Consider the following 21,860-nt stretch of genomic DNA (forward strand, 5'->3'; position numbering starts at 1 on the left):
AGTCCTTCATGCAAAGCAGCAGCCTCCTTAGCTGCTGAAACACAGGCATGTCCAGCCAGGGGGGTGGGGAGCTTCATCTGGGTGCCGTCGTAACTTGGGTATTCTTGAACTGAATCAGGCCACGTAAGACCAAGAACCTCTGGCATGAAGAATTAAATTGGAACACCCCCACCCCGCAACTCTACGTAGCTCCAACCTTCACCTTCTGGGTTTTGGTTCTTCCTAAGAGTTGTGTTGGGTTCTTACAAATTGACTGGTAAACACTGTCCATGGTAGGGCCTTAGAGTTTGGTCTAATGGTGGTAACTTCCGTAGCACTCTCAAGTACTATGGTCTCTCATTTCACTGTGTGCTGCACACAAGCCATTTAGCTGACATCCTCTCACCATCCCTGCTGATCTACTGCCCCTTGTGGAGATCTCACTGGTCAGTCACTTGAAATATTCTGGGAGATCAGCATATTCATTTCCATAAGGGACAAAGAAAATCCCTTTGTCCCCCATGTCTATTTGAAACTTCTTGAGCTCATCTACACCCCCTCTCTGAACAAGCATGAAATGTTCTAAGTCAAATTTATGCCTGACAACCTCCAGAAAAAGGGCTTGGAAAGTGATGTCATTCACAGTCCAGCCTCAGCCCAGGAAAAGAAGTGATTTGTTTTCAGAGTTTCTGAATCCCTCTCATAACTTGAGTGTTCCTGAGCACATCTGATGCCCAGCTGGATGAAGGACATGCCACAAGGGTTGGTGTAGATGCCATGGATGTGTAACACATTCAGTTTCTCAAGCCCACTCTAGGTCCTTTTTTTCACCAGTAAGGTCAAGGGATTCAAGCTGTTTTCCCTGATCTGCTGTACACAGTTCCAGGAGACTACTGACATTTGTGGATACTGCCAGGGCTCCATTTTCCATCTGGTGGAGAACTGACTGAAGTAACAGAGTCTTGTTTTCCAGAGTCTTCCATCTTTGACTCCAAGTCATGGAATACTGCATACAACTGATCTTTGAAAAACATGGTTCAAACATTACTAATATGAGGAGAGAGTTTTTGAATAAGGCCATGGGCACCATGAATAAAATTCTTGTCTTTATGGATACATTTCCAAAGTGTTTTGCTCTCTTTATCTTCTAGAAGAGCAAAATCAATGGCGGCCTCCAGTCAGGCCTGAATTAACCCCTTCCAGGACCTCAGGGCTGGAACCTGAGGTGCAACTACAGCACTAGTGCATGATCCAATCACCAGCACAAGTTCCCCAGCCTTCACTTTTTAAGCTGGGAAGCAGCATCTTGGCTTTTTGGTGGGGGGTGCACATCACTGAAGAATTCAAAAATCTTGTCTATATCAGATGCCTGGCTCCTTGAAGAAGACATCCAGATTCTGTCAGACGCATCTAACACTTAATTCCATTCTTGTCTCCTCCAGGTACTGGTTTTCCTGACTTCCTGCCCTTCCCTGTAGTGGAAGCTCTTCCTCCTCTGTCCATTCTGTGTCTGCTCCAACCGCCACCACTCTAACTCTATTCTCAATTCCTCTAGAATTCACTATTTTACTATAATAAACCCTTATTGGCCTTGTAATAATCACCTTTAACTGAAAACTAAATAATTGTCTTTACTCCATAAATAAGTGATACAGGGAAAACACTAACGCAATTTTAATGTTTTTAGAATTATAAAAGTAATGCACCTTATAAAAAATAAAATCACCACCTAAGGGAGAATGGATTTGCAAGTCTCACCCTCAAAGGTGATCATCATGAGTGGTGTGGTAGGTGTCTCTCAGGCTCTGCTTCTCATTGTCTTTTTCTGTCTGTCATGAATTGATACATATGCATGCCTGCCCGTTGAAATCACATGTATGTGGTCTAACAGGTAGGATTCTGAATGCAGATGGTTGGTCCACATGTCTCACTTAAGAAAACCACTGAAGTCTTTATACTTGGCACATCGAGTCCCGTACACCCACTTTAACAGCTGCTCAGCTTCACATCTCCTTGGGAACCAGGATGAATAAAACCCCAACCTCTCCACATGAACATTATTGTTTTTTCCAATTCTGGCTATTTCATCAGTGCTCTGATGAGTAGTCCTGAAAATACAACGTTAAAAAATTGTGCAAGTATTTCTGTGGGGTAACCTCCTAAGATGAGCACTGCCAGGTGAAGGCAGGTGAGCACCTGTGCAAGTTTGAAGGGTTCTGCACACCTTTCCCCCAGAGCTGGGGCCTTTCCCACATCTCTCTAGGGGATCTGCTGGGGCTTCTGCTTTCTCACTCTGTCCCCAGGGCTGATCGCCTCCTGACTAGAAGCCCATCAGTCTGATTGTGACAGTGCTCTCTCCCTGGTATTTACGGTTTGTATGTTCCCACTGAAGAGGCGGGGCATCGCTGCCATGCACCTGCGTATGCATCGCCCCTCATTGGAAGTGCATGGGTTTGCTCTTTGTCCATTTTTAAAACACGGGCTTTCAAGAGTTTTCTGCATCACAGGGATGTTAAAGCTTTCTTGGTCTTGGGTTATAAGGAATGCTTTCCAGGTTACAGTTTTTCTTTCCAGCTTTCTGCATTTTTCTTGTTTTTGCTTTGGGCACAGGAAGAACCAGCCATTTAGCCATTTCCTGACTGGCTCCTGGGTCTGGGGTCACACTAATCACAGAGGCCTCTACAGCCGAGATTACACACATACTAACTGAAAGGGCTTCTATCTTTATATCTAATCTTCAATTCACTTAGAATTTCCCTTCAAAATAACAAAAATGCTAGGTCAAATAAAAACAGAAAAATTAATCAGCTCCTTCTTGAATATATGAGCAGTGAGGAAAAGGCAAATAACTGTGGTAAGATTCCATTTTTAGGAAACATCCAGAATAGGTAAAGGAACACAGACAGAAAGCAGATTAGAGGTTGCCAGGGGCTGGGGAAGGGAGCAATGGGGGGTGCATGCTTTTGTTAAAAGGTTTCCATTTGGAGAGATAAAATATTCTGCAAATAGATTGTGGGAATATTTGCACAGCCTTGTGAATGTACATAACACTCACGACTTGCACAATTTAAGACAAAAACAGTTCATGATATGTAATTTACAACCTGAAATAATTTAAAATATATGATGCTTAAAATAAAAATATAAACTATAAATAACACCAAAAACAAAGTGCTGAAAGGGAGGGGGAAGGAAGTCCTCTGGTGGGAGAGCAGGTGAAACAAAAGGCTCTGTAACTGACACTGAGGAATTTTCTAAAACCAGCCCTTCTTTCAGGGGTGGTGGGTAATGTGCCAGTTCTGGCCTCCTGCAAAATCCAGTGTAGGCGCAGGTGATGGTTCTGCCTGCAGGGGGAGTTGTTAATTTGCCAGCTCTTGGGTGCGGGTGCAGGTGAAGGTTCTCTGAGAGTGGGTTCTGCGTAAACTGCCAGCACCTGGTTTTGCAGAAGCCATTGCTGGTGCAGAGGATGGTTCTCGCAGATGGGGTGCTGGACCCTGGGCCATCACCCGGTTTCGCACAGTATCCAGCGCAGGTGCAGGTGACAGTTCACCTGGCAGGTGGTTGTTCCTGTGAGATGTCAGAGCACCACTCAAGAGCCATTGTGGGTACAACTGATGATCTATTCTCTCTGCAGGAGTGCTGGGTCCTGGGCCCCTGCAACAGTCCATCACTCCACATGTGCCTCTTGCTCCAGACCTGCTGATGGAATGGATGCTGGTGTTGCCTGCAGCTCTGGAGCGGCTACTGGAGGTGGACAGTCCTCTGGTTTGGAAGCAGCCTTTACTTCTGTACTGGTTGCAGCACCTGGAGCTGGCTCCTGAGGATGTGCAGGCGCTGAAGCTGGAGCCAGCTCTGCCTTCTGGGCTTGTGCTAGAACTGGAAGAGGAGAAAAGATTAGCCATGTGCCTGCCTTTCTAGGTGCCCTCCAGAGACAGAGAACAGCCAGAACCCTCCAGAAAAGCCGCAATCCAGGATGCACCACAGGACATCTTCCCTGCCTGCAGTCCTCCAGATGGGTGATGTGAAGGCAGACTTTGTTCCTGGCCCAATGCCAGCCTTCAGGTTTCTGTTCTGTGTGTCCAGCCCTGGCTCCTCCCTACATGCTCTCCATGTAACACCGCCACCCCACCTCACTGCCTTCTCATGGCTGGCCTTTACCTCCAATGAGGGCTCCAGGTTCTCAAGCCAAGTCCATGGAGGTTGACATAGTGTCCAGGTCAAGACTGCACAGGATGAAGTGCACATCGACCAGGGGCAGGAACCTGGGAGGCTGTCTGGGCAGCGTCAGGGTCATCCCCAGCTATACATGGCCCTGTTTCTGCAGACCCCTTAGTAGCCACCACAATCAATCAGCCCAGGCCTTCACTGGCCCTTGTGGGTTGTGTGACACACCTGCAGTTCACTAGGAGGATGGAGTGATGTCTACACTGACCATTTCCTGGAGGAAGTCCTGAGTGGAGCTCTGCAATGAGAATCACCATTAGCCCATCTGCAGGCATCAGAGCCCTGCAGGGCTGTCTTCACTGCTTCTTCTGTTCATTTGACCTTCAGCTCCCAGATCAGCCCCAGCACTGTGTCTACACAGGCTTCCACCTGGGGGACAAGGGATTCTCCTTCAGGGCTCAGGGTACCCTCAGGCAGAAGGCACTGCCCCACACTTCACATCCACCCAGCCAGCCTTGACCTGTGGTGTGATTATAAGCAGCCCACCAGGCTTCTGACACCTCCTCAGCCTGCTCTTTTTCAGGGCAGATGCTCCATGTGGGAAAGCTTCCTACTCCACACACACTGGGAGGGGCACAGAGATGCCCAGGTGGGATCAGAGTGGTGGCCTGGCCTGAAGTGGATCACCCTGGGCTTCTTTATGTTTCCTTTGGGTCTGTCTGGGAAATCAAAGGATTTCGCAGTGAGATTTTACCCAGCATCTGTGATGTCTAAAGAGGCTGTCTTTGCAGGCTTCCCTGAGGCCACAGCATTGTGACAGGGGGATTTAACAAATTAACATCTTGTTCTAGCCAGCCTTTCCAGCCAAGTGAGCTGGTTCAGGCCTTATTTAGAATGTGGTGACCAGGGTTCCAAGCTCTGTTGAGGTCTATCATTAGAAGAGAGGTCACTGCCTGTGGTCCCCTGCCTGGGCTTCCTCCCCAGACATCAGCTCCCCAAGAGCCCTTCTGGTTTGTGACCACTCACCCTGCACCCCACACCATACACAGTTACAGCATAACTGCCCATATGCACTCTGACAAAGTGAGGGGCTCAGTTTACTTGTGACTTTTCTTTGCTCTCCTTTACCCCGTTCCAGTAGGGAATCACTGGGGCTCCTCTGTGACACTCTTCTTGGGATGGCAATGTTAGGGGACACACATTTGTCTTGACCCCATCACCGCCCTTCATGTTTCAGGTAGAAATGAGAAACTCACCAAGCAAAAGCCGTAAGCGAATCTTTGCGGGTGGTTGCAGGACCTGCACTGGCCTGTTGGTGGCCTGGCGCACCTGTCCCTAAGTGGCACAGATAGCTGTCCCTCTACACTATCTCCTCGCTGATGTCCTCGTTAGAGCTCTGCAATGACAGTGACTGGCAACCAGACCGGAGGCATCAGAGCCCTGTCAATTCATCGTTGCTGCTTCCTTTTGATCTCTGCTCCCAGCTCAGGCCCAGACCTGTGTCTGCACAGACCTCCACCAAGGAAAATGAAATTCACATCCAGGGATCAGGATAAACCTCAGGCAGAGGGATCCACCCCACAATCCAGGTTCACCCAGCCAGCCTTGACCTGGAATGTGAACATGAACACAACCAGATCACCAGGCTTCAGAACCCTCCTCAGCCTGCTCCTGCTCAGGACAGGCCCTCCCTATGTGAACCTCTTTTCTTCCTCACACACACATGCACAGACAAGACATAGAGTTGCCCAGGTGGGATCAGAGTGGTGGCTGGCCTGAACTGGACCACCTGGGCCTCCATGTGTTTGTTACCCTTGGGTCTCCTCAGGAAAATGGCCAGAGGCTTTTGGTGTGAGATCTGACCCAAAGTCTGCAACATCTAAAGAGCCTGTCAATGTGAGCTGTCTTCAGACCACGGCCTTGAGACGTGTGGATGCAACAACTTAACATCCTGCTCTCTTGACCTTCTCCAGCTAAGCAAGCTAAATAAGAGCCTCTCTAGAAAAGGTTGCCTGGTTACCAGGATTTAAAGTTCTATTGAGCTCTATCATCAGGAAAGGAGTCACTGCCTAGGGTTTCCTACTCGAGCTTCCTCCTCAGACAAGAGCTTTCAAGGGCCCCTCTGGGTTGCCAACTGCTCACCCTGCACCCCACACCATACTCAGTTACAACATAACTGTCCCATGCGCAGTCTGACAAAGTGAGGGGCTCAGTTTACTTGTACCCTTTCTTTGCTGTCCTCTACCCTGTTCCAGTAGGGAACTATTGGGGCTCCTCTGTGACACTCTTCTGGAGATGGCAGTGTTGAAAGACACACATTTGTCCTGACTCCAATGCCACTCCTCATGCTTCAGAGTGAGAAGCTCACAATGCAAAAGCCATAAGTGGATTCATATAATAATAATATTCTGCCTCTGGCTTCTTTGAGTTAAATTATGTCTGCACTATTGCAGCAGTAATATGGAACTTTCTTTGCTATGTAGGAGTATATTTTATGGATATACCTCAGTTTACCTATCCATTCTACTGTTGAACTTTTTTTTCAAGGTGGGTGTTTTATGAATAATACCGCCATTGAAATTTTAAAACTTTTGTAAATGTATATACATATTTGTATTGGAAATATATTGAGTAGTGGAATTGCAGGGTGATTGGGTAAGTAATTAGTTGTTAAATAATTTTAGATATTTTCAGCTTCATTTCTTGATATACCAATGTAAAAATAGAATATTTCCCACTGTGATTAAGTTCTCGAAAAGAATAAACTACCTTAAATTATCTGATGGGCCCAAAGTAGTAATCACAAGAGTCCTTATTAAGAGGAAAGCTGGCCCCAGCCAGTGTGGCTCAGGTGATTGGACATCATCTTGCAAACAGAAAGGTCACTGGTTATATTCCTGGTCAGGGCAGATGCCTGAGTTGCAGGTTCAGTCCCAGGTGAGGGCACATACAGAAAGCAACTGATCCATGTTTCTCTCAGGTCTATGTTTCTCTCCCTGTCTCCCACCCTCTCCTCCCCTCTCTCTGAAAAATAAAATTTAAATAAATAAATAAATAAATAAATAAATGCCAAAAGTCGGGGGGTGGGTATGTGATAATGGAAGTAGAGGTCAGGGTGACACCATCACTGGCTTGAAGATGGAAGAAGCCACAAGCCAAAAAATGGCAAGAAGCTTCTAAAAGCTGCAAAAGGCAAGAAGCAGATTCACTCCTTGTGACTCCAGAAGGAATGCAGCCTGGCTGGTACCTTGATTTCAACCCAGTCAAGCCCATTTTGGACTTCAGTACTGCAGACTGCAAGATCACATATTTATAATGTTTAAACCACTAAGTTTGTGGTAATATGTTGCAGCAGCAATATTGAACCAAGACATAGCTCTCTCTGCACTTTATAGTACAATTTTTAAGTTTCTAAATGTTAATTTATTCTATGAATGAGAACAGACACCCCATGGAACCCAGTGACCACTCTGCGTAACTGAGACCCATGTTAATGTTGTACAACATGAGTAGAATTAGAGCTTATTAGTGCAAAAGTTATTTGAATATGACTTAAGAAAATCCCTCTATGTAGGTAAAACATGCGATTTCATCTTCATATTAGAGGACACAAGATCCTGGGAGAAATTAAACAACTTGATCACGTTCACGACAGAGCCAGGTCTGAGACTGTAAGGTACTATGTCCCACTTTCTAGTGAGCACCTGCTTACCCTCTCACTGTCTTCAGCGCGTTGAATAGAAACCTTGCACCTGTGCACTGTTCACAGTGCACCTGTGAACTACTGATGTTCCCATAAACATACAAACTACTTCAAAATCTCAGATTTCTACATTCATTCAGATACGTTAAATGATCCAATATTTTAGGCAACTTTTAGAACATTTTTACCATTCAATTACCCAAGATCACAGAGGACAGTATGAAAAGTATTTTTCCTTTTGTAAAAAGCTTGGGGGGGGGGCGGTTGCACTTATCTTTAAATAAGCAGAGTATCATGTTGTGTAATGGGGGATTTAGATGTCTTTCATTTCAGTAAATGAGGGAAGATGTATGCTTTTAAACTTGTTTTTATGACAGTTGTATCGTTATGAGGATTTGTATTAACTTGTTTTACTGACTCCTATAATATATTTCTTGATAGATGTGAAGCTGAAACTTTAATTTATTTAATTGTAATTTAACATTTATGTATATGATTATTAAGTATCTCTCTCTCCTTTGGAAACAAAGCTTTGTGAAGGTAATGCTGGGAAATCACTAATTTATTACCAGTGCCATTATGCATTGCACACCCTGTAGGAGATCCTCAATAAATAGCTGTCAAATTAATGAATTAGGTGGTGGCAGAACGTTAATGCATCAGAACACATTCTTTTTCAAAACCAAAATTGTGTTCTTGAAACAGTGTTCTCAGAAATCATAAAAATGTAAAGAAATTCCAATTGTTAAGGAAATTTAGTCTATGTAAACACTATTGTTCAGAAGGAGTTATTTTTTACCATACTATTAAACTCAAAAGTTAAAGGTGGATCTTATTTACAGCTAACTGAAATATATTTCAGGATATAACCATATAGCTTTTAAACTTATTTTTCAGGTAAAAAGCTAAATGACCACAGTCCATTTTCCCTGATTTACAATGGAAGAAATTACAGCTCAGACACAACCAATAAATTGTTTAAATTAATACAGCTGGTAGGCATTAGATTAAAGATATAAACTTTTAACTCATCTTTTCTTCCCCACTCTGATTTTTTCCTTAAAATAAATGATTTTTCAATGAGAGAAGAATGCATATCTAATTCTTCTTTGTTTCTGTACAATGTCCATATACATTTCTTAACAAATATTTGGAATAGGTAAGAACATTTTACCCACATGATAGATTTAAGTAACTGAGGCTGTGAGAACTGTATTATGATGATAAATCACTGAATTAAAGGCCAGAAATGTGATGGAAATTAAGGTCTATATTTACTGATATCCTTGTAGCAAATATTGTTACCGGTAGATAGTCTGTCCAGAGCACTGGGAAGTCTCTGCCCACTGGCCAAGATGGCAGCAAGTGGAGGTTCTTACATTGAGCACAGGGAAGTTTGGGAACTTTGGTCGTTTTGAGAAAGCACCTGATACATCACACACCCAAGCTAATCTAATTTCAGGAGAGTAAAGAAACTCTCTCTCTTGCTGTGGCTGGCTTACTCGTGACTGGACTCACATGGTGCATTTACCTATTCTCTCCATGGGCCACGTAGCCTTAGCAGCCATGTGGCCCATGGCCTCCACTTGGTGGTGGGCTCACAGTGCATTCATATGCTCTCTCTTGTGTGGGAGTATATGACCTTGTGGCCCTAGCAGCTGCATGGCCCATGGCCATGCAGGCTCAGCACACAGGCTTCAGAAGGGAGCAGGAAATGAACAGCAGCTGGGAACAAGCTATGCAACCTGGAAGGGCACTCTGACTGCTTAGCAGCTGCCTGCAGGATCCAAAGGACTGTACTTTCAATTGGAGCAGGAACTCTGGACAAGATGGGCTTTGAGGTGGGTGGCCAGCATTCTCCCAGGTTGTGCAGCACCTTAAAAAAGGTCTTCCCTTGCCTCACAATTTGGCTTTTGTGGTGGCAGTCAGTCTAACCTCCGTTTTCTTGGTTTGGTAACAGTATCATCAGTGATTAGCAAAGACATTTCACTACAGGGAAAACTAAATAAGATTACTGTAAAAATATATCAGGAAACAGTTTAGAATCTTGCAATCTAAATTTCCTTCAGATAATATTTTTAGGAAAAGTTAAAAATTAAGAAAAAGAAGAAAATAAAGTGTGTTGAAATGTATTGTTTGTTAAGTAGAGCCCTTATATTTTAAGCCATCACAAAAATCAACATTTCCTCTCACCCTAAATGTGGTTGGTACTTAAAATATATGTAAGCTCAGATTAAAGGACAATCATTTCATCATAAAATAATCACAACATTTTCCCTACTTTTCACATTTCACAGTTATTGGGTCAATATTATGTCAAGAACCAGGACTAGTTATGGAAATCATTCCAGTAGAGTACTCCTAGTGATAGGATGCTACAACATGTTGGTCATTTTTCCCTTACCACTCAATAGTTCCTCATCTATAACCCCTATTCTCCCTTCACCCTTTTCCACATACAATCCCAATCACATTTTACCATTTTGTTTTTCACTAGGTGAAACACTCCTCAGAGGCTGTTGTATGTTTTAAAAATCATGACTTAACTTCTGGCCAAGATGGAGGTGTAGTTAGATACACTGTGCAACCAAAAGAAGAACAACAACAAATTTAAAAACAAAAAATAACGAGGCCTGCCAAAAAATTGAACTGTATGGAAGTCTAACAACCAAGGAGTTAAAGAATAAACTTTCATCTGGTAGAAGGGGTAGAGACGGGCAGCAAGGGTAGAGAGGAATCAGAGCAAGGTGGTGGCTGGTGGTGCAGGCAGTACTACATTTGAGTGCAGCTAAGCCTGGAGGAACTACTGGGGAGCCAGAGAGACTGTGTAATCCAGGTTTCCAGCACAGGGAAATAAAGCCTCAAAACTTCTGGCTGTAAAAACCTGAGGGGGTTGAGGCGGTGGGAGAAACTCCCAGCCTCATAGGAGAGTTCTCTGGAGAGACCCACAGGGTTCTAGAATGTACACAAACCCACCCACCTGGTAATCAACACCAGAAGGACCCAATTTGCTTGTGGGTAGCAGAAGAAGTGACTGAAAACCAGCCAAGAGCTGACCAAGCATCATTGTTTCCTGTAGGACCCCTCCCCCACATACAGTGTCATAACATAATGACAGTGGTTTGCCCCATCTTGGTGAATATCTAAGGCTCCACCCCTTACTACATAACAGGCATGCCCAAGACAAAAATATATGACCCAAATGAAACAGATTAAAGCTCCAGACAAAGTACAACTATGTGATGAATAGATAGCCAACCTATCAGATGCACAGTTCAAAACACTGGTAATCAGGATGCTCACAGATGGTTGAGTATGGTCACAAAATAGAGGAAAAAGTGAAGGCTACACACAGTGAAATAAAGAAAAATGCACAGGGAACCGACAGGGAAGGGAAGGAAACCAGGATTCAAATCAACAGTTTGGACCAGAAGGAAGAAATTAACACTCAACCAGAACAGAATAAAGAAACAGGAATTCAAAAAAATTAGGAGAGGCTTAGGAACCTGTGGAACAACTTTAAACGTTCCAACATCCAAATCTTACGGGTGCCAGAAGAAGAGGAAGAGCAAAAAATTGAAAAATTATTTGAAAAAATAATGGAGAACTTCCCCAATCTGGCAAAGAAAATAGATTTCCAGGAAGTCCAGGAAGCTCAGAGAGTCCCAAAGAAGTTGGACCCAAGGAAGCACACACCAAGGCTCATCATAATTACATTACCCAAGATTAAAGATAAGGAGAGAATCTTAAAAGCAGCAAGAGAAAAGGAGACAGTTACCTACAAAGGAGTTCCCATAAGACTTTCAGCTGATTTCTCAAAAGAGACCTTGCAGGCAAGGAGGTGCTGGAAAGACGTATTCAAAGTCATGAAAGGCAAGGACTTACATCCAAGATTACTGTATCCAGCAAAGCTAACATTTAAAATAGAAGGGCAGATCAAGTGCTTCCCAGATAAGGTGAAGTTAAAGGAGTTCATAACCAAGCCCTTATTCTATGAAACATTAAAGAGACTTATGTAAGAAAAAGAAGATTATCACAAATATGAACAGTAAAATGACAACAAACTCACAACTATCAACAACTGAACCTAAAACAAAAACAAACTAAGGAAACAACTAGAACAGGAACAAACTCACAGAAATGGAGATCACATGGAGGGTTATCAGTGGGGATAGGGGTGGAGGAGAATAGGGGAAAAGGTACAGGAAATAAGAAGCATAATTGCTAGGCATAAAATAGACAGGGGGAGCTTAAAAATAGTATAAGTGGAGAAGCCAAAGAACTTACATGTATGACCCAGGGACATATACTGGGTGGGGATGGGGAATGCTGTTGGGAGGGGAAGTGCAGGGCAGAGGGGAATAAAGGGGAGAAAAAAATGGGACGACTGTAATAGCATAATCAATAAAATATATTTTTTTAAATTTAAAGACTTTTAAAAACACAATGGAAAGTAATGTACAATTTTACAGCTTAATGTAATAGAAATCTTTAAACCATCTCTTTGTGTAAATATATTTATCTATCAACTTTCACCAGTGAGGTGTCATTATTGATGGAAGATTTGAGAATCAAGAATGGCTGGATCTATACTATATCAAGCAATATATACTATCTCAAAAGGCTGTTTAAATGTATATAATATGTACTTATATATACACACATATGTGTATATATATATATGTACATGTATTCACTATATATATGCCCATAAGCTGATTACAATATTTTTAACTTTCTCTATTTAAAATAATTAATGTAAAAGCTATAGTTTTAAATAAAAAGGCTATTAGCATATTACTGCTTACAATGAGATTGGGGGGAGAAGACATGAAGAGTGGCAAAAGATAGAGGAGAAAGAGAGGGCTTTACTTATGAATAAAAGTGAAAACATTACCAAAATCTCAAGATTTTGTGATTGTTAAATAAGAGAATTCATGAGGAATGGCTTGGTGAATTGTCTAGATACTAAAAAGCAGCCATTAAAGTTAGTGTCATTACTGCTATGAATCAAACTCCACTGCCCTTTCCTCTTCTCCGTGGTATGCTATGTCTGAGATAAACTGGATTGTAGCGCGCATTCTCCTCTGATTTCTCCTTACTTAACAGTGAGATTTTGGATATGAATTATCTTACAATTATACTTTGGTTATACAGTTCTTAAAAATGACCCAAATGGTATACAGAGACTTATCTGTTGAAATCTATTTAATTGAATTATCTATTTAAATTATCTATTAATCCATTTAATTTCAAAATGAATAGAAAAAACACACAGGAACAAGTAGATTTTTAAGTTAATGCCTTCTCTGTGAGAATAAATCATGCATTCCCTAATAATATCAGGGTTTATGAATAGCAAATAATTAATTCATGGTCATTTCAAGATGGCAGTAATTGTACTATTAAAAGAAAAGGTGGCTGTACCAATATTTGAATAGTTGTATCCTTTGCTGAGAGTAAATGAGCTTCTATCAAATATAAAATTCCCAAAGAAGGAATCATGTATGAGAAAGACAAATTCACAATGCTAGGACCATGTGCTGGGCATAGATCTAGACCTGGAAGTGCAATAGATGCTGATATGCATATGAATATGGATAGGGTTTGGGGTAGATATGGATACGACTATGAACAGATATAAAGGTAGGTAACCATCATTTGTTTCTACTCTTTTTTTATTCTTTACACTGTATTGAACTTGGCAGAATATCTCTCTTTGCCAGTAGTACTCTGTTAGATTTTTCCAGAGAAGGCCTTCCATAAGATTTGGAATGTAAATTAAAAGTGTCAGCCATCGTTATGTGTTCGCAGGTAAGTGTCTGGACTGCAGAGAGTGTTGGAGGTGAGGTTTTCCCACCAGCTTACCACAATCCTCCTTTAAAATAATTGTTTTGGTGCTTCAAACAATTGAGTTCATCATCGCTGTTTTCCTAAAACCTTTGTAGAAAATGTTCTAAGATTCTATGCTTCAACTTATTGCATCTAGAGTTACTGCATAGAGATAAAACTCATTGATTCCAGTGAGTTTGGAGTTTCATCTTCAGAATCAGCATTTTATCAGGAACCATGCAACATAGCACTAGAAATTTTCTTCAAAATTCACCCTTTCCCATTTCTTTTCTATCTGCTGCAAATACTACCAATGTCTATAATGTCCCTGCTTTCTGATCTTTTTTTGATTCATTGAATCACTTATTATTAAAGCTATAAATGAGCATAATTCCAAAGGCAGTCTAGGTGAACCACTGAGAAATCTTGAAGTGCGGAAAAGCTATGTTGGGCAATTAATCAATGTCAGACATTTAAATATATTTTACAGTGCCCCTACCTTGCATAAATAACTGCAATTTTTTAAAAACCCAAAATTTGGGGGTTTTAAGAAGTTGATGTTAATGATTATGACCTTGGATTGTGAAGTATACAATTGAAAAACATATTCTGCTGCTCATCAACAATTTGGTATTAGGTAAGTTACTTTATCCAAACATAATAAAGTAATATGAGGTTAAAACAAGAAATTATACAATAGTTATATTGTGAGAATTAAGTTGGGTGATTCTTGTAAAGATGTAACAGTGCCTAGCACAGGCTGAATATTATTTTTACCATAATTATTGTTCTGATAAACCTAGCCAGGGTTCATCTAATTAGCATAAACACATCAAGTAGAAACTCTTGAGTGAATTAAATGGGGTAAATCTCAATGTTGCAATTGTGTGGCCTTGACAGATTACTTTGTCCCTCCCATACTGTTTCCTAACTGGCTAAATATAGATGAAATCTTAAAAACCTACTTCTTAAGCACTTGCCAGTTTTAAATAAGTTAATACAATCAAGTCACTTGGAACAATGTCTCGCTCTTAGCAAACAGTACAAAAATGTTTGCTACTATTGCAATCCACTCTTGATGACAGATGTGAGAATTAGAAAGCACTTTCACATACCCATCAGATTTGTCTTCCTGTAACACCCAATTATTGATACTTCTAATAAAATTGAATTTGAACAAGTGTAACTCTTCAAGTGTATTCCATTATGCTCTTCTAAATTGTTTTCTGTTTCATCCAAGTTTAGCATTCTAGTACTTATGATTATTTTGGATTTAAGTTAGTGAAGACAGAGTACATGCTATTTGCTTTCGGTAAACTTAAGGCAATACTATTATCAAGAAAGGGATGAGCATTATTACAACCCCAGTCATTGATACAGCTTCTCAATTAGGAAAAGGGGAGCAAGAGGGAGAGAGGAAGGGAGAAAGAGACAAAGAGATTAAGAGACCTGACTGGAGCATAAGTCTCTAAGAACTTACTGTATTTTGCCGTCTATAATGCACACTTTTTTTGCCCAAATTTCTGAGTTAAAAATATGGATGTGCATTATACATGGGTACTACTAATTCTGTATCTAAATAAGTGTTTTTAATTGTTTCATTTATGCTTATGTGTTAAAAGTGTAATTTTTAAAAGCAATAATGATATCCGTATGAAAATAATACCCTGAAATATGACAATCAGTTTTGTTTCTAAAAATTAATTAATTAATTAATTAAAAATTAAAATGAAAGATTTTTTATCCTGAATGTTTGGGCCAAAAACGTGGGTGCACGTTATACACAGCAAAATACGGTATAATTCCTGAGATTGGGTCAAGTGATTCCCCACCCCAGCCCTATAAACCCTGATATCTTTTTTTGTACATTTCAAAGACATCTAGCAGACAGTATTATACACATATTATCATATAAATTTGACTGTGTTTCTTTATGGATCCTGTACATTCAATAAGTGACGCGGATGCACCAGATGATGCAGATCCCGGCCCACAGGATCTGCTGTTGTGGCCGCAATATACAAATACACACGGACTACAGACCCAGATTTTAGGAAGATAAAGATACTCAGTAAACATTTGCTTGCCTCAGGATGAGGGGGTTTTAGCAAGAGCAAGTCTCCTAGCAGTCTAGGTACAATGCAGGCCTGATTCCCCACGGGAGAACCTATCCATGGACGTGGGTCCTGACTGCCAACCTCGCGCCCCACTGGCTTTTCCGAGTGGGGGCTGAGCCACATTTCCCACGCTTGGAACGGTTCCCCACAAATAAGAAAAAAATTTCATGACTTTACAAATGTATATTTTCCATTCTTCCATATTGACAATTGTTTATTTTAGCCATTTATTCAATGGACATCAATAAAAATTTAACTCAAAATGAATGACTCTATTTCCCAGAAAGGCATTATAATTGGTCAGTCAGATTTAGCAAAACATAAAATTTATATGACTGTTATTATGTATGCATTTAAATCATGTGTATATTAGAAATACAGGATTTTATTTGTCTATTTCTTCCAGGTATTAAAGGGTTTGCTCTAAAAACAAATGACTGCACATTCAACCAATGTCCTTATATAGATACATAATATATATGTATTGATTCTATATCCTTCATGACATGTCCTTGTGAATGATACAAATTATAATCTAAATGAACCTAAAATTATTGTAGAAAAGGTTTTGAGATTCTATGCCACTCAACACTTTCATGGATTTAGATGTGTAAAAAATGTATTAACAAGTAGCATTATATGGTACATAAAATAAATAGAGCACTGCAATTGTAGAGTTTTATACATAGCTTTATGCTGCTAGTCATTCAAGATGGTCTATTAAAGATACTATACAACTTAACCTGGACAGTCTAAAATTTAGAAATGGGGGAATTTTAAGAATAGTTTTGGTTCTGTTTTAAAGTCATCTTTTTCAAAGCTATTGGATAGAAGCATTTGAGAATATAACTACTCTTACAAGTTGCACAGAACCATTAATTATACCCACTGTGCCCAACACCACTTTTATAAATGCCCTTTGAGAGGCTCTCTCTCTCTCTCTCTCTCTCTCTCTATTTATATATATGTATACACACATGTGCACACACTACATACATGTTATATGCGAAAGCGAGATCTCTCGTTCCAGGAACTGACGGACTCAGACTCTTAAGAGATTTATAGATGGTTTATTGGCCAAACAAAGTTTTTACCTGCGCAGGGGCGGACTCTCCGATGAGAGCCGCGCCTAGCGCTTACAGCCCATCAGTTTTATAGCCTCGAGCAAGCAAGCAAGGACACAGAAGCAGATGTGGCGGTTATCTCTGCATAGCTCTGGGGTCAGGAGGAACTATCTGTCTGTCTCCTGTTGATAAGAACCACCTGTCTGTCCCACTTAATTTGTACCCTCAGTTTAAAGATAAGGGTCCAGACCTGAGACTGAGTCTGGCACCCAAAGTTTCATGGCCCTCTAACTGACCCTGACTCAGAATAAGCCCTCTGCAAATCGTATTGTTTACCCTTACTTTGGCCGACAATGTTGTTTCTCTCCCCTATCTATTCTGGTGACCTTCAAGAGGTTTTCTGTTTAGCAATGCTTATAATTGGCTAGCCCTCTTTCCTAGCTCTCAACAATACACACAACTGGTGAATGTATTGCATCTTGAAAACTTTAATCATTTTAGGTTAAATTGTAATATGTCTGCATTGGAATACATCATAAAGAAAAATTAATATGGGACTGCAATGGCATAGAACATATGTGCACTCATTTCCCTACCTAATTAGTGAATTGGACATGATTTATGAACAAATTTAGCATTATCAAATGCAAGATAATACTACCCATTAACCTAGTATTTGAAAATAATCATAATTCTGATCCAATCACTTTAAATAGGGTGACTGGTTAAAATGAATTACTTCTTATAGTGTTATGAACTGTTTTACTGCATATAAAGCTCTTTTTAAAAATTCACCCTTATACATTATCAAGATATAATATTTGTAAATTTTTCACTTTATAATACTGAAGATTATGAAGTTCAATAAATATTATCAAACATAATAGTATAAATATTCCATTTTTACTTTAGAAATAATATCTTTCTGTATCTTGATGCTCTATTTTGAACTTCTTAGGGATTCTTGAGTGATTTTTTTTAATATATTCTATTAATTATGCTATTACAGTTGTCTCATTTCCCCCACCCCCTTTATGCCCTCTGCCCTGCACATCCCTTCCCACCCACATTCCCCCTCTTTACTTCATGCCCGTGGGTCATACAAATAAGTTCTTTGGCTTCTACATCTCCTATACTATTCTTAACCTCCCCTGTCTATCTTCTACCTACCATTTATGCTACTTATTCTCTGTACCTTTTCCCCCTCTTTCCCCCTCTCACTCCCCTGTTGATAACCCTCCATGTGATCTCCATTTCTATGATTCTGTTCCTGTACTAGTTGTTTCCTTAGTTTGTTTTTGTTTTTGTTTTAGGTTCAGTTGTTGATAGTTGTGAGTTTGTTGTCATTTTACTGTTCATATTTGTGATAATCTTCTTTTTCTTACATAAGTCTCTTTAATGTTTCATAGAATAAGGGCTTGGTGATTATGAACTCCTTTAACTTGACCTTATCTGGGAAGCACTTTATTTGCCCTTCCATTCTAAATGATAGCTTTGCTGGATACAGTAATCTTGGATGTAGGTCCTTGCCTTTCATGACTTGGAATACGTCTTTCCAGCCCTTTCTTGCCTGCAAGGTTTCTTTTGAGAAATCAGCTGACAGTCTTATGGGAACTCCTTTGTAGGTAACTGTCCCCTTTTCTCTCGCTGCTTCTAAGATTCTCTCCTTATCTTTAACCTTAGCTAATGTAATTATGATGTGCCTTGGTGTGTTCCTCCTTGGGTCCAACTTTTTTGGGGGTCTTTGGGTTTCCTGAAATTCCTGGAAGTCTATTTCCTTTGACTTAGGAAAGTCTTAGGAACTTAAGAAGTTCTTCTTCATTATGTTTTCAAATAAGTTTTCAATTTCTTGCTCTTCCTCTTCTCCTTCCGGTACCCCTATGATTTGGATGTTGGAACATTTAAAGGTGTCCTGGAGGTTCCTAAGCCTCTCCTCATTTTTTTGAATTCTTGTTTCTTCATTCTTTTCTGGTTGGGTGTTTATTTCTTCCTTCTGGTCCACACCATTGATTTGAGTCCCGGTTTCCTTCCTGTCACTGTTGGTTCCCTATACATTTTCCTTTATTTCACTTAGCATAGCCTTCACTTATTCATCTAATTTATGACCATATTCAACCAATTCTGTGAGCATCCTGATTACCAGTGTTTTGAACTGTGTATCTGATAGGTTGTCTATCTCTTCATTGCTTAGTTGTATTTTTTCTGGAGCTTGATCTGTTCTTTCATTTGGGCCAATTTTTTATTGTCTTGGCATGCCTGTTACATAGTAAGGGGCAGAGCCTTAGATGTTCACCAGGGTGGGACAACCCACACTGCTGCATTGTGAAGCTATTTGTGGGTGGGGTCTGAGAGGGAACAATGCTGCTTGTTCCGCTCTCTGCCGGTTTTCAGTCACTTGCTCCGCTACCCAGAAGTAAATTAGGCCCTTGTAGTGCTGATGCCCAGGTGGGTGGGTTTGTGTACATTCTGGAACCCTGTGGGTCTTTCCAATGAACTCTCCTGTGATGCTGGGAGTTTCTCCCTCCACTGCCTCAACACCCACAGATTTTTACAGGCAAAGGTTATGAGGATTTATTTCCCTGCATCTGAACCCTGGGTTGCATGGTCTGTCTCACTGCCCAGTTGTTCCTCCTGGTTTATCTGTATGCAAATGTAGGACCTCCAGCCACTGCCTTGCCATGAGTCCTCTGCACCTGGGCTGCCCATCTCTGCCGCTCCTACCAGTCTGAATGAATGTTTCTTCTTTAATTCCTTGGTTATCAGACTTCCATACAGTTCAATTTTCTGGCAGTTCTGGTTATATTTTATTTTTAAGTTTGTCATTGTGCCTCTTTTGTTTGTGCTAGGAGGCAAAGTGTATCTACCTACACCTGGTTTTGCTAAAATTTTAATGAGTTGATCTGTTTTCCTAATTGTTATGACATTGAAAGTTAATGTGATTACTTAAAACTAATGCATGGATTTGGCAATTAGAAGATCTCCTTGTCATGAGTAGCTTCAATGAGGTGACAAATCAAATTCAGTGATTATTACTAGAAATGCAAAAAGGAAATATGGAAAGCCTATATTAACTATCATCTTAAGAACCTTAGCTGTGAAAGTAATGTAAGTTTGATTAACATTCACTTTGATAAAGGACAAACCTTATAGACTTGTGGAAGGAGAAATTGAGGTACTAGATAGTAAGTATCAAGAGTGAGTCATAGACATCAAGATTTTAAAATTATTGCTCTGACTGGCGTGGCTCATTGAGTGCCATCTTGTAATCCAAAGGACCACTGGTTTGATTCCCAGTCAGGGTTGCAGGCCATGTCCCCAGTAGGGGGCACACAAGAGGCAACAACACATTGATGTTTCTTTCCCTCTCTTTCTCCCTCCATTCCCCTCTGTCTAAAAATAAATAAAATCTTTTAAAATAAAGATTTTTAGATTATCATCATTAATTTTTGTAGAGAATGGGTTTTGTGCCCCATACCGAGTTAATGTTTGAAACATTTAATCCACAAAATACTGTAAAGATGGCCTGTTTATATTCTCACTTCCCATAAAGTTTAGAGAAGCTAAAATGGCTTACTCTACTATTTATTTAGTGGAAGAATTGCAATTCAATGGAGGTCTGTCTGACTGCAAAGTACATATTCTTCCTACTAATTTAACACTATTACCAACGCAATTCAAATATATGAAGGTGTTTAACTGAAAGCAGGTCTGGCTGCCTGCCACTACGAAAGCCAATACTCAAGAGGCAGGTGCTGATGTAAAGGAAAGTGGTTTATTTGTGGATGCTGGTGATCTAGAAGATGGGGGACTTAAGTCACAAAGCCCATCTCCACTCCTCAGTGGAGGCAGAGGATTTTGTAAGGAGGGAGGGGGAACAGAACAAAGAGATTAAGGGATGGGAGTTGCACAACTAGCACAGTGCATTCCGATAAGGCAAGTGATAGTCCGATGTGCATCACTATGGTCTAGTCATCCTGGATTCATGTCATCCTGAATTTATGTCATGCTGGCTCTGCAGTTGAAGGTCAGCAAATGTCCCAGAGCTGAGATGCCTGAAGGTCAAAGTCTGTATCTTCTGAATCTAGTTCCAGGATTCTTATACAAACATGCTGTTCATCTATAAGCTACATGTTAGTCAGAGTCAGCACTCACAGAAACAATGTCCAAAAAATGGTGGGATGGGTTATAATTTACCACTGTTAAAATTTCCTACTGCTACAGATGAAGAAAAGAGAGATTCAACATTTAATATTAGAAGTATAAAACACATTCTTATCAAAGAACATTCACACAAAAATAATGCTGTTCAAAAGAGTCTAAAGTGAGATCGAAAAGAATTATATAAAATGTAACTTAATAAAACATTAAAATAGAACAAAAATAGCTTAAGAATATCCATGAGTAAATATAAAGCAGTAGAAAACTAATAAAACTTCCCCCAACTTTCAAATGAAATATTCTTAGTGATGATATGACAGTATATTTTGACAGTAAATATGTTACTAGTTTCTGGACGGAATTTCCATGGGAAGGACAAGAAATTGAGCAGCAATTGAGGGCAGTTGGTGTCCCGTGAATCTGACTGTCAGATACAGACAATAGCAAAAAGTTGGTAGAGAGAAACTCTCATTTGTTTCATGAGATTTGTGCAAATCAGAAAAACAGTCACTATTGCCTTTAATAAAGGTGTATCTTCAAGAGTTGTCTAATCACAGTAACTCTGATTCTGCATTCTATAAAGATAAAATCCTAGAAAACAACCAAATATGCAACTGAGTGGCCTTTTAGTGAACACTGTTCAAGAAATAAAGCATTTTATGGAAGGGGATGATAAGAAGAAACATGGTGGTGATACTTTCTAATAAAATTAAACAGAGTTACTTACACTCATTCTTAATTCCATACTATAATAATAAAAGCATATCAGTGCTTGATAAGAATAAACAAAAGATACTATGTTAAAATATTAATTTAGTATTTATATATTTCAATTAAATTATG

The 21,860-nt window shown here is 40.2% G+C and overlaps 1 pseudogene; it reads right to left on the reverse strand.

Moving 5' to 3' along the window:
* Window positions 1-319: 319 nt before the first annotated feature.
* Window positions 320-1,369, reverse strand: LOC112314200 (protein FAM118B pseudogene; annotated as a pseudogene).
* Between the last annotated feature and the right edge of the window lie 20,491 nt (window positions 1,370-21,860).

Source organism: Desmodus rotundus, chromosome 5 (assembly GCF_022682495.2).
Source record: "Desmodus rotundus isolate HL8 chromosome 5, HLdesRot8A.1, whole genome shotgun sequence".
NCBI classification, from domain to species: domain Eukaryota; kingdom Metazoa; phylum Chordata; class Mammalia; order Chiroptera; family Phyllostomidae; genus Desmodus; species Desmodus rotundus.